Below are 10,120 nucleotides of genomic sequence, written 5' to 3' on the forward strand. Positions count from 1 at the left end.
AAGCACTTGTTGAAAATTATTTAGCTCATAAGTCACACTGTTAGGACTCAAACCCAAAAATAAAAAATAGCTTTTGAAGAAGAAAGAAAAAACGAGGAGGGAGCTAATTCAGCATCTATTTTGTGTCAGACATTGCTGGATACTTTTATTTAACTTGTCTCATTTAAATTCTGACAGCAATCCTGTGATATAGGTGTTGCTATCTCCATTTTAAAGGCAATGGAAATAAGGCTCTGCATTAGTCAGGGTCCTAACAGGAAATATGGCACACTTCAGTCAGGATAGTTTGAGAAGGGTTTACTAAAGCGACTATTTACAAGACATAGGCAGGGTGTAGGGAAGCCATAAGGGCTAGCGAAATACCCTATGGCTAGTATAGTGGGGCTGTTACTCCACCACTATCACCCAGGCCCAAAGGCATGAAGGAGAGGAGAGGCTAGAAAGAGTGTCTGGAAGGAGAGACCTCTAGAGCAGGTAGCCTTCGGATGAGCAGTGGTATTTGGTCAAGGGACATAGCTAACTCCCCACAGGGTGACTTCAGAGGCAGGAAGCTAGGAGGAAACTACACTCTTCTCCCAATCTTTGATCAATGGCCAGAGTTCCTTTCTGACCAAATCCAACCAGAAGCCAGGGACCAGTCAAACCTGTTGATATAATCCATACCAGTTTCCTGGGGAGGAAAGCAGGACAGAGAGTGAATCCAGAGGACAAAGATGTTAAGTAACTTGTCCAGGGTCACACGGCAACCTGGTAAGAGGCAGATTTAGGATTCAAATTCCAGAGCTCTGGTTCTTGACACTGCGCTTGTCCATCTTCCCCAGGGGACTGACTTTCAGGACCAAGGTGGCAGAAAGGGCCTGTGATTAGTCCCCCAGTGTGTATATTTTCTCATTTTATTTCTCTTTGCCCTGTAATGTAAATACAGATACTTTGGTATTATAAAGCACCATTAGGGTACCAGAGAGAGGTTAGAAAGAGAACGCTAGGAGGTGGAAGGAGTTTTGCCTGAGTGAGGAACCAAGAAAGGCGATGGAAGTTAAGGGAAAGACTCTAAGAACTGGACTATGAGCAGGCCAGAAGCAAGCAAATTAGGCTACAAATATTAAGTGAGTGTTTGCTATGCTAGCTACAGAAGGTGACAGAGGCTAAAATGTTCTAAAAAGAATCAAGGTTGAGCAGAGTTCCCTGTGCTATATAGTAGGTCCTTGTTGGTTATCTATTTTAAATATAGCAATAGATACATATATATGTATAACTGAATCACTTTGCTGTACACCTGAAACTAACACAATGTTGTTAATCAACTATACTCCAATATAAATAAAAATAAAAAAATAATATTTTTAATTTAAAAAAAGAATCAAGGTTGAATGAAAAGGAAAGAAACCCTTTGAGGAGCTTATGTCATGCTAGGGGCTAGAGGTGAGAGAATTTGTATATTCTGACTCTGGAATTCAGCTGATAAGCTGTGGACCCAGGCTAAGATGGCTGCCTGGAGCAGCCTCAGGGTTCCTTGCTAAGAGCCTAACCTGCTGGTGGGTAAAATAGGTAAGAAAATAAGTTGCTGAGAAAGGTGGCCTCCATGACTTAGCTGGTACCTGCACTTTGCTTAGATGTATATAACCTGTACCTTAAAACCCCTCACATTGGACAAGGCAGGCCAACATGCAACCAGCAGGTACTGAGGTAAGGCTGTGGGCTCTGAGAGAGAGAGAGGAATGAGAGCCTCTCTTTAAAACTGAGTGTTTGACCTCCCTGCTTCCTTACTGTGATCTCTGTAATGACAGCCTCAGGCAGTGATACACAGTCTGGTCTCCTCCTCTCAGCTACTGTTGGGTCAGTCTCTCCATTCATGGTTTTCTGAGGGGCTCTGGTAGCCTGGGAGCTGGTTTGAGCAAGACCATCTTGACCACCAACCCTTGCAGTATCTGGCTCAGTAGTTCTCAACCTTGACTGAACATAAGAATCACAGCAGGTGGAGGGGGAGAGGGGACATGGACATCTTCAGAGTCATATGAGCAGCACAATTATACAGGGCCCCATGCTCAGAAGGGGGCTCCATGCCGTGGGTTTAATGCCTTGCGGTTGCCATTTGAAATTCTTAATAATTTTATTTTTGAACCTGTGTTTTGTAAGTAAAGTCCAGTGGGACAGTAGAGAATGTACTGGGGGCTTAGAAGCTCAATTCACATATGGTTCCACCTCCCCATATCTTCAAGATGGGTTCTTGACTGCCACTCCCTTCGTTCCAGGTGCCCGAGTCTCCCTTACCCTCCCCCACCCGCATCCATGTCCATCCATCTCCAGCGGGAGCCTCGATGTGGGGAGGGTCAAGTCAGGTGCATGCACCCTGCAGCCCCTCAAGGTGGAGCATGGCAGTGACCATCCTTGCACTTGGTTCACAGCACCATGCACATTCAGTGGGGGTGAATCTCTTGCCCATCCCTGATCCAGATACCTAGTGCATCCTTGTGAGGAGGTGGTAATACCCTTGAGAGGTGCCTATATGCTGTCGGATGGGGTGGCAGGCATCTGCCTCAGGAAGGGAGATGCCTGGGTCAACTTCCCTGCCCTCTGATAAGGCACAGCATGTCAGGCCAGCAGCTAGAAGAAGGATGAAACCAAACAGTTGTCAGGCCCGAGCACACACATGTGACACAAGTCATGGGGTAGGGTTCTCAGGTGCCTGTAAGGGTCTACACTTGCCTCATGAGTGCCTTCCCATGCCCTAGAGAGTGTCCTTTGGGCCTACTCCACATGTAGGTGACCCTCTCTTCCTCCATTATAACTAACTTTCTTGAGTCTGGCTTTGTGTTCATCTCTTCTGGCCAGCTCAAGTCACCTTCCAGGGCTGGGGCATGCAGTACAAATTGTGCAATTTTGGTGATTCTGCATATGAATTAAATGCTCTGGTATTTTTATTTAAAACTGGTATTGTACAATGTAAAGATGAACGGTAAGATACATGTTAATAATTGAGATTTTTACTTTTTCTTGACTTAGAATAATATTGAGTAGCAAATAGAAAATATCATGACAAGTTGAATGAAAGGCTGCAGAAGAAAGGAAAAATCTGTACATTGTAGTACCTTAGTGACACTTTTACCCCGCTTTTTGAACAAGGAGCCCCACGTTTGCATTTTTCACTGGGCCCCACAAATGATGTATTTGATCTTGCCTGGGTGTATATTTAAAACATGGAGGGAAGGCTGGAATAAACTCTGTGGTACTGGATTAGAATCAGAGATATCCATATAAAAATGTAAGCTTATCTATATCCATATATAAATATATACATGTAAAGGTAAGTAGATTCAGGCATTAATATTTATATGTGTGTATACATGGATTATTTTACATGCCTGTGTTCCCTCGCTCTCTCTACTGGCAGGGCCTAAAAGCAGCAACATTCAAATAGAATTGAGCTTACCTAGAACCACATCTTGTTTTCTAAATACCATTCTCAAAAAAAAGAACTAGGCCTAGTAATAATTTTAGAGGGCAAGATATTTGCATAGCTTCAAATTGTCACCCCCAAAATATTTAATAATTGCTCTGGTGGTTTCAACATGTGTCCACAAACTCTTTGATACTCCTCCCTACAGGTGGTGGAGATTAATTCCCTTCCATTGAGTGTGGGCTGGACCTAGTAATTCAGTTCTAATAAAGTATGGAAAGGGACAGATAGTAGTTTTACTATTTACTATTTATATTTTCTAGTTAATATATAAGTAAGTTGAAAGTGAAAGCAGAAAAAGATATGCTATGCAAATATTATTCAAAGGAAAGTGGGAATGGCTATATTACTATCAGATAAAGTAGACTTCAGAGCAAAGAAAATTACTCCCTTGCTCTTTTTCCCTCCTTCTCTGGTTTTAACTGAGATTTTCTGTGATTCCATTTCATCTCCTCTCTTAGAATACCAATTATACTTTAAAACTTTTTAGTGGTTGTCCTAGAGTTTGCAATATACATTTTTAACTGAGTTCATCTTCAAATAACACTTTATTTTATTTTATTTTACATCTTTATTGGAGTATAATTGCTTTACAATGGTGTGTTAGTTTCTGCTTTATAACAAAGTGAATCAGTTATACATATACATATGTTCCCATATCTCTTCACTCTTGCATCTCCCTCCCTCCCACCCTCCCTATCCTACCCCTCTAGGTGGTCACAAAGCACCGAGCTGATCTCTCTGTGCTATGCGGCTGCTTCCCACTAGCTATCTATTTTACATTTGGTAGTGTATATATGTCCATGCCACTCTCTCGCTTTGTCCCAGCTTACCCTTCCCCCTCCCCATCCATGCAAATGGAAAACAAAAGAAAGCTGGAGTAGCAATTCTCATATCAGACAAAATAGACTTTAAAATAAAGACTATTAGAAGAGACAAAGAAGGACACTACATAATGATCAAGGGATCGATCCAAGAAGAAGATATAGCAATTGTAAATATTTATGCACCCAACATAGGAGCACCTCAATACATAAGGCAAATACTAACAGATGTAAAAGGGGAAATCGACAGTAACACATTCATAGTAGGGGACTTTAACACCCCACTTTCACCAAGGGACAGATCATCCAAAATGAAAATAAATAAGGAAACACAACCTTTAAATGATACATTAAACAAGAGGAACTTAATTGATATTTATAGGACATTCCATCCAAAAACAACAGAATACACATTTATCTCAAGTGCTCATGGAACATTCTCCAGGATAGATCATATCTTGGGTCACAAATCAAGCCTTGGTAAATTTAAGAAAATTGAAATTTTATCAAGTATCTTTTCCGACCACAATGGTATGAGACTACATATCAATTACAGGAAAAGATCTGTAAAAAATACAAACACATGGAGGCTAAACAATACACTACTTAATAACGAAGTGATCACTGAAGAAATCAAAGAGGAAATCAAAAAATACCTAGAAACAAATGACAATGGAGACACGACGACCCAAAACCTATGGGATGCAGCAAAAGCAGTTCTAAGAGGGAAGGTTATAGCAATACAATCCTACCTTAAGAAACAGGAAACATCTCGAATAAACAACCTAACCTTGCACCTAAAGCAATTAGAGAAAGAAGAACAAAAAACCCCAAAGGTAGCAGAAGGAAAGAAATCATAAAAATCAGATCAGAAATAAATGAAATAGAAACAAAGAAAACAACAGCAAAGATCAATAAAACTAAAAGCTGGTTCTTTGAGAAGATAAACAAAACTAATAAACCATTAGCCAGACTCATCAAGAAAAAAAGGGAGAAGACTCAAATCAATAGAATTAGAAATGAAAAAGGAGAAGTAACAACTGACACTGCAGAAGTACAAAAGATTATGAGAGATTACTACAAGCAACTCTATGCCAATAAAATGGACAACCTGGAAGAAATGGACAACACCTTAGAAATGCACAACCTGCCAAGACTGAATCAGGAAGAAATAGAAAATATGAACAGACCAATCACAAGCACTGAAATTGAGACTGTGATTAAAAATCTTCCAACAAACAAAAGCCCAGGACCAGATGGCTTCGCAGGCAAATTCTATCAAAGATTTAGAGAAGAGCTAACACCTATCCTTCTCAAACTCTTCCAAAATATAGCAGAGGGAGGGACACTCCCAAACTCATTCTACGAGGCCACCATCACCTTGATACCAAAACCAGACAAGGATGTCACAAAGAAAGAAAACTATAGGCCAATATCACTGATGAACATAGATGCAAAAATCCTCAACAAAATACTAGCAAACAGAATCCAACAGCACATTAAAAGGATCATACACCATGATCAAGTGGGGTTTATTCCAGGAATGCAAAGATTCTTCAATATATGCAAATCAATCAATGTGATACACCATATTAACAAACTGAATGAGAAAAACCATATGATCATCTCAATAGATGCAGAGAAAACTTTCAACAAAATTCAACACCCATTTATGATAAAAACCCTGCAGAAAGTAGGCCTAGAGGGAACTTTTCTCAACATAATAAAGGCCATATATGACAAACCCACAGCCAACATTGTCCTCAACGGTGAAAAACTGAAAGCATTTCCACTAAGATCAGGAACAAGACAAGGTTGCCCACTCTCGCCACTCTTATTCAACATAGTTTTGGAAGTTTTAGCCACAGCAATCAGAGAAGAAAAGGAAATAAAAGGAATCCAAATGGGAAAAGAAGTAAAGCTGTCACTGTTTGCAGATGACACGATACTATACATAGAGAATCCTAAAGATGCTACCAGAAAACTACTAGAGCTAATCAGTGAATTTGGTAAAGTAGCAGGATACAAAATTAATGCACAGAAATCTCTGGCATTCCTATACACTAATGAGGAAAAATCTGAAAGGGAAATCAAGAAAACACTCCCATTTACCATTGCAACAAAAAGAATAAAATATCTAGGAATAAACCTACCTAAGGAGACAAAAGACCTGTATGCAGAAAATTATAAGACACTGATGAAAGAAATTAAAGATGATACAAATAGATGGAGAGAGATACCATGTTCTTGGATTGGAAGAATCAACATTGCGAAAATGACTCTACTACCCAAAGCAATCTACAGTTTCAATGCAATCCCTATCAAATAACACTTTAAATGTAGTGCAGGTACCTTATAACAGAGTATTATTAAATCTTCCTTTCCATCTCTTGTGACATTGTTGTAATTTACTTCACTTATTCATATGCTATAATCAATCAGTATATTGTTACTATTTTTACTTTAAACAGTTATCTTTAAACCAATTAAGAATCAGAAAAATAAAAGATTTTACCATACCTTCATTTATTCCTTCTCTGACACTCTTCCTTTATGAAGATCCAAGTTTCTGACCTCTATCATCATTTTCCTTCCCCTTGAAGAACTTCTTTTAACATTTTGTGCAGGACAAGTCTTCTTTTATTTCCCTCCATTTTTGTTTTTTTTCTGAGAAAGACTTCGTTTCATTTCTATAGGATAATTTTGCCAGATATAGAATCTGGATTGGTGTTTTTATTCTTTCAACACTTTAAATATTTCATTCCAGTCTCTTCTTGTTTGCATGGTTTCTGACAAGAAGTCTGATATAATTCTTATGCTTGTTCCCTTGTAAGGTGTTCCCCCTACTCTGTCTTCCTTAAAGATGTTGTCTTTGTATGTGGTTTTCTAAAGTTGGCTAGAGGGAGGCTGGAGCGGGAGGAATGCCATTCCCCAGTTAGGATAAGGTGTGGCAAAGTCTTTTTCCTTGTAGAGTTATGGCGAAGGCTCTAGGCATACTTCACAATGATTTTTCTTTCCCTCCCCCGCCAGATTCACAAGAGGATCTTATTCACATCTTTATTGTGAGAATTTGGTGGATTTCCTGAAATTTGGGGGGTGCCCCTGTGCCTTCAGTCCTCAGAAGTTTCTCACTCTTACAGTAGTCTACATTCTTCCTCCAGCAATTTGTCAAAATTACCAGTTTTGGTGTTCCTACCAGTTTATATTCCAGAGCCTTCTTTTCCGGGTAAGTAAATTACAGCTGTATCTCTCTGGATCTTCCTAAATCTTTAGATTTTGGGGTGGTGGTTTGCCCTGCAACCTCGGTTCTCTAATGGGTCCAAGAAAAGTCATTGATTTTTTTTGGTTTGCCCAGTTTTCTTGAAAGGATGGGAGTGATCACTTCCAAGTTCTTTTCAGAAGACTATTTCAAAATGTATATGAAAAGGCACAGGTCCTAGAATAGCTAAACAATTTTGAAAAAGAAGAAGGAAGTAGAAGGAATCAGTCTACCTGGTTTCAAGACATTATATGGTTACATTAATCAAGACAGTGGGGTTTCGCAGAGGGATAAACACACACATCAGTGGAACAGAAAAGAGAACCCAGAAGTACACCCACACAAATATGTTCAACTGATTTTTGACAAAGTTGCAAAAACAAGTCAATGGAGGAAGGATAGCCTTTTTAATAAATGGTATGGGAGCAACTGAACATCCATAGGCAAAAAAAAAAGAAACTTAACCTAAACTTCACACCTTATGCAGACACTATCCAAAAATGGACCATGTAAGTTTGCAAAATGTAAACTATAAATCTTTCAGAAAACAGACATAGGAGAAAATCTTTTGGATCTAGGGCCAGGCAAAGAGTTCTTAGACTTGACACCAAAAGCATGATCCATATAAAGAAAAAAAAAGGTAAATTGGAACTCACCAAAGTTAAACACTTCTGCTCTGTGAAAGACCCTCTTAAAGAGGATGAAAATACGAGCTATAGACTGGGACAGAATATCAGTAAGCCACATATTCGACAAAGAATAAAGAACTCTCAAAACTAAACAGAATAAAGAATAATCCAATTAGAAAATAAGCAAAAAATGGCAATGGGCATTTAACTGAAGAAGATATGTAGATGACAGATAGACACTTGAAAAGATGTTTAACATCACTAGCCATTACAGAAATGCAAATTAATACCATTATTTGATATCACTATATGTCTATTCAAACAGCTAAAATTGAAATAGCGATAATACCAAATGCTGGTGAGGATATGAAGAAACTAGATCTCTTATACTTATACACTGCTGGTGGGAAAGTAAAAATAATACAGCCACTCTGGGAAATAGTTTAGTGGTTTCTTAAAAGACTAAGCATAAACTTACCATACAACTCAGCAGTCGCACTCCTGGTCATGTATCCCAGAGAAATGAAAACTTCCATTCATACAAAAACCTGTACATGAATGTTCATAGCAGAGCTATGTGCAATAATGAAAAGGTGAAAATAACCCAAATGTCCCTCAAAATGTGAGTGGTTAAACAAACTATGGTACATCCATTCCATGGAATACTACTCAGCAATAGAAAGAGTAAACTTCAGATACACACAACAACTTGGATGGATATCATGGGCATTATGCTGAGTAGAAAAAGTCAGTCTCAAAAGGTCACATACTGATTGATTACATTTATATAATATTCTCTAAAATGATAAAATTTAAAAACTGGAGAACAGATCTGTGGTGTCCATGGGTTAGGTATGTTGGGAGGAGGGTTGTGACTATAAAGAGGTAGCATGAGGAAGATCTTTGTGGTAATAGAATTGTTCTGTTTCTGATTGTAGAAATTGTTCTGATTGTAGTGGTATTTACAAGAATATACACATGTACCATTGAGGGAAACCGGGTAAAGGGTACACAGAACTTCTCTGTATCACCTTTTCAACTTCATGTGAATCTACAACTATATCAACATAATATTTTTTTTAAATAGTAGCTTTACAGTGGAGAAAACTGGAAGAAATCTCCTTAACCAAGTCATCAAGGCTGACATCACCAGTATGTCATATTGATACCATGTACTTCCTGATACTATGTGATGAGAAAGGTACTTCACTTCTGTGCTATCCTTTCCCAAGATACATAATCCCAATTTAATCATGAGAAAACATCAGACAAACCCAAACTGGGGGACATTCTACAAAGTACGTGACGATCTTTAAAATTGTGAAGGTCGTGAAACACAAGGAAACATTGAGAAATTGCCATAAATTGGAGGCAACTAGGAAGATAGGATGACTAAATGCAGCATAATATTCTGGATTCAATCCTGGAACAGAAAAAGGACATTAGTGGAAAGATTTGTGAGGCGCATTATACAAAAGAACTGCTCAGTGCTCTTCAAGATCATGAAAGATGTGGAAGGACTGATAAACTGTCATACATTGGAGGAAACTAAAGAGATATGACAACTAAATGCAACATGGTATCCTGAATTTGATCCTGGAACAGAAAGTGGACATTACTGGAAAAATTAGTGAAATCCAAATAAAATCTATAGTTTAGTTAATAGTATTGTACCTAGGTTAATTTCTTAGTTTTGATAACTGCACTATGGTTATGTAAAATTTTGATGTGAGAAATGCTAAATGAAATGTGTGTGGCAGCTGTCTGTGCTGTTTTTACAACTTTTCTGTAATTTTAAAATTATTTCAAGATCAACTTAAAAGCTAACACCCCCCCTCCCCCCCAGAGATTCTAATGTGTAGTCAGGGCTGAGAACTGCTGCTATCTCATCCATTAGGTCCTGCCTCATGGGTTTCCACTGTGTTCTCCTACTCTCCTCCATCAAAATTGC

At 38.6% G+C, this 10,120-nt stretch overlaps 1 protein-coding gene across 1 annotated transcript in view; it reads left to right on the forward strand.

Moving 5' to 3' along the window:
• The window catches only part of LOC309817657 (uncharacterized protein), a gene marked incomplete at its 5' end in the record, with an annotated part of 95,984 nt that extends 86,088 nt beyond the window's left edge, over nt 1-9,896 (forward strand). Inside the window, 2 exons of the mRNA XM_082646922.1 lie at nt 7,312-7,507; nt 9,257-9,896. The remainder of the gene's footprint in view (nt 1-7,311; nt 7,508-9,256) is intronic.
• Between the last annotated feature and the right edge of the window lie 224 nt (nt 9,897-10,120).

This window comes from Grampus griseus (genome assembly GCF_964374135.1).
Source record: "Grampus griseus genome assembly, chromosome: X".
Taxonomy (NCBI): domain Eukaryota; kingdom Metazoa; phylum Chordata; class Mammalia; order Artiodactyla; family Delphinidae; genus Grampus; species Grampus griseus.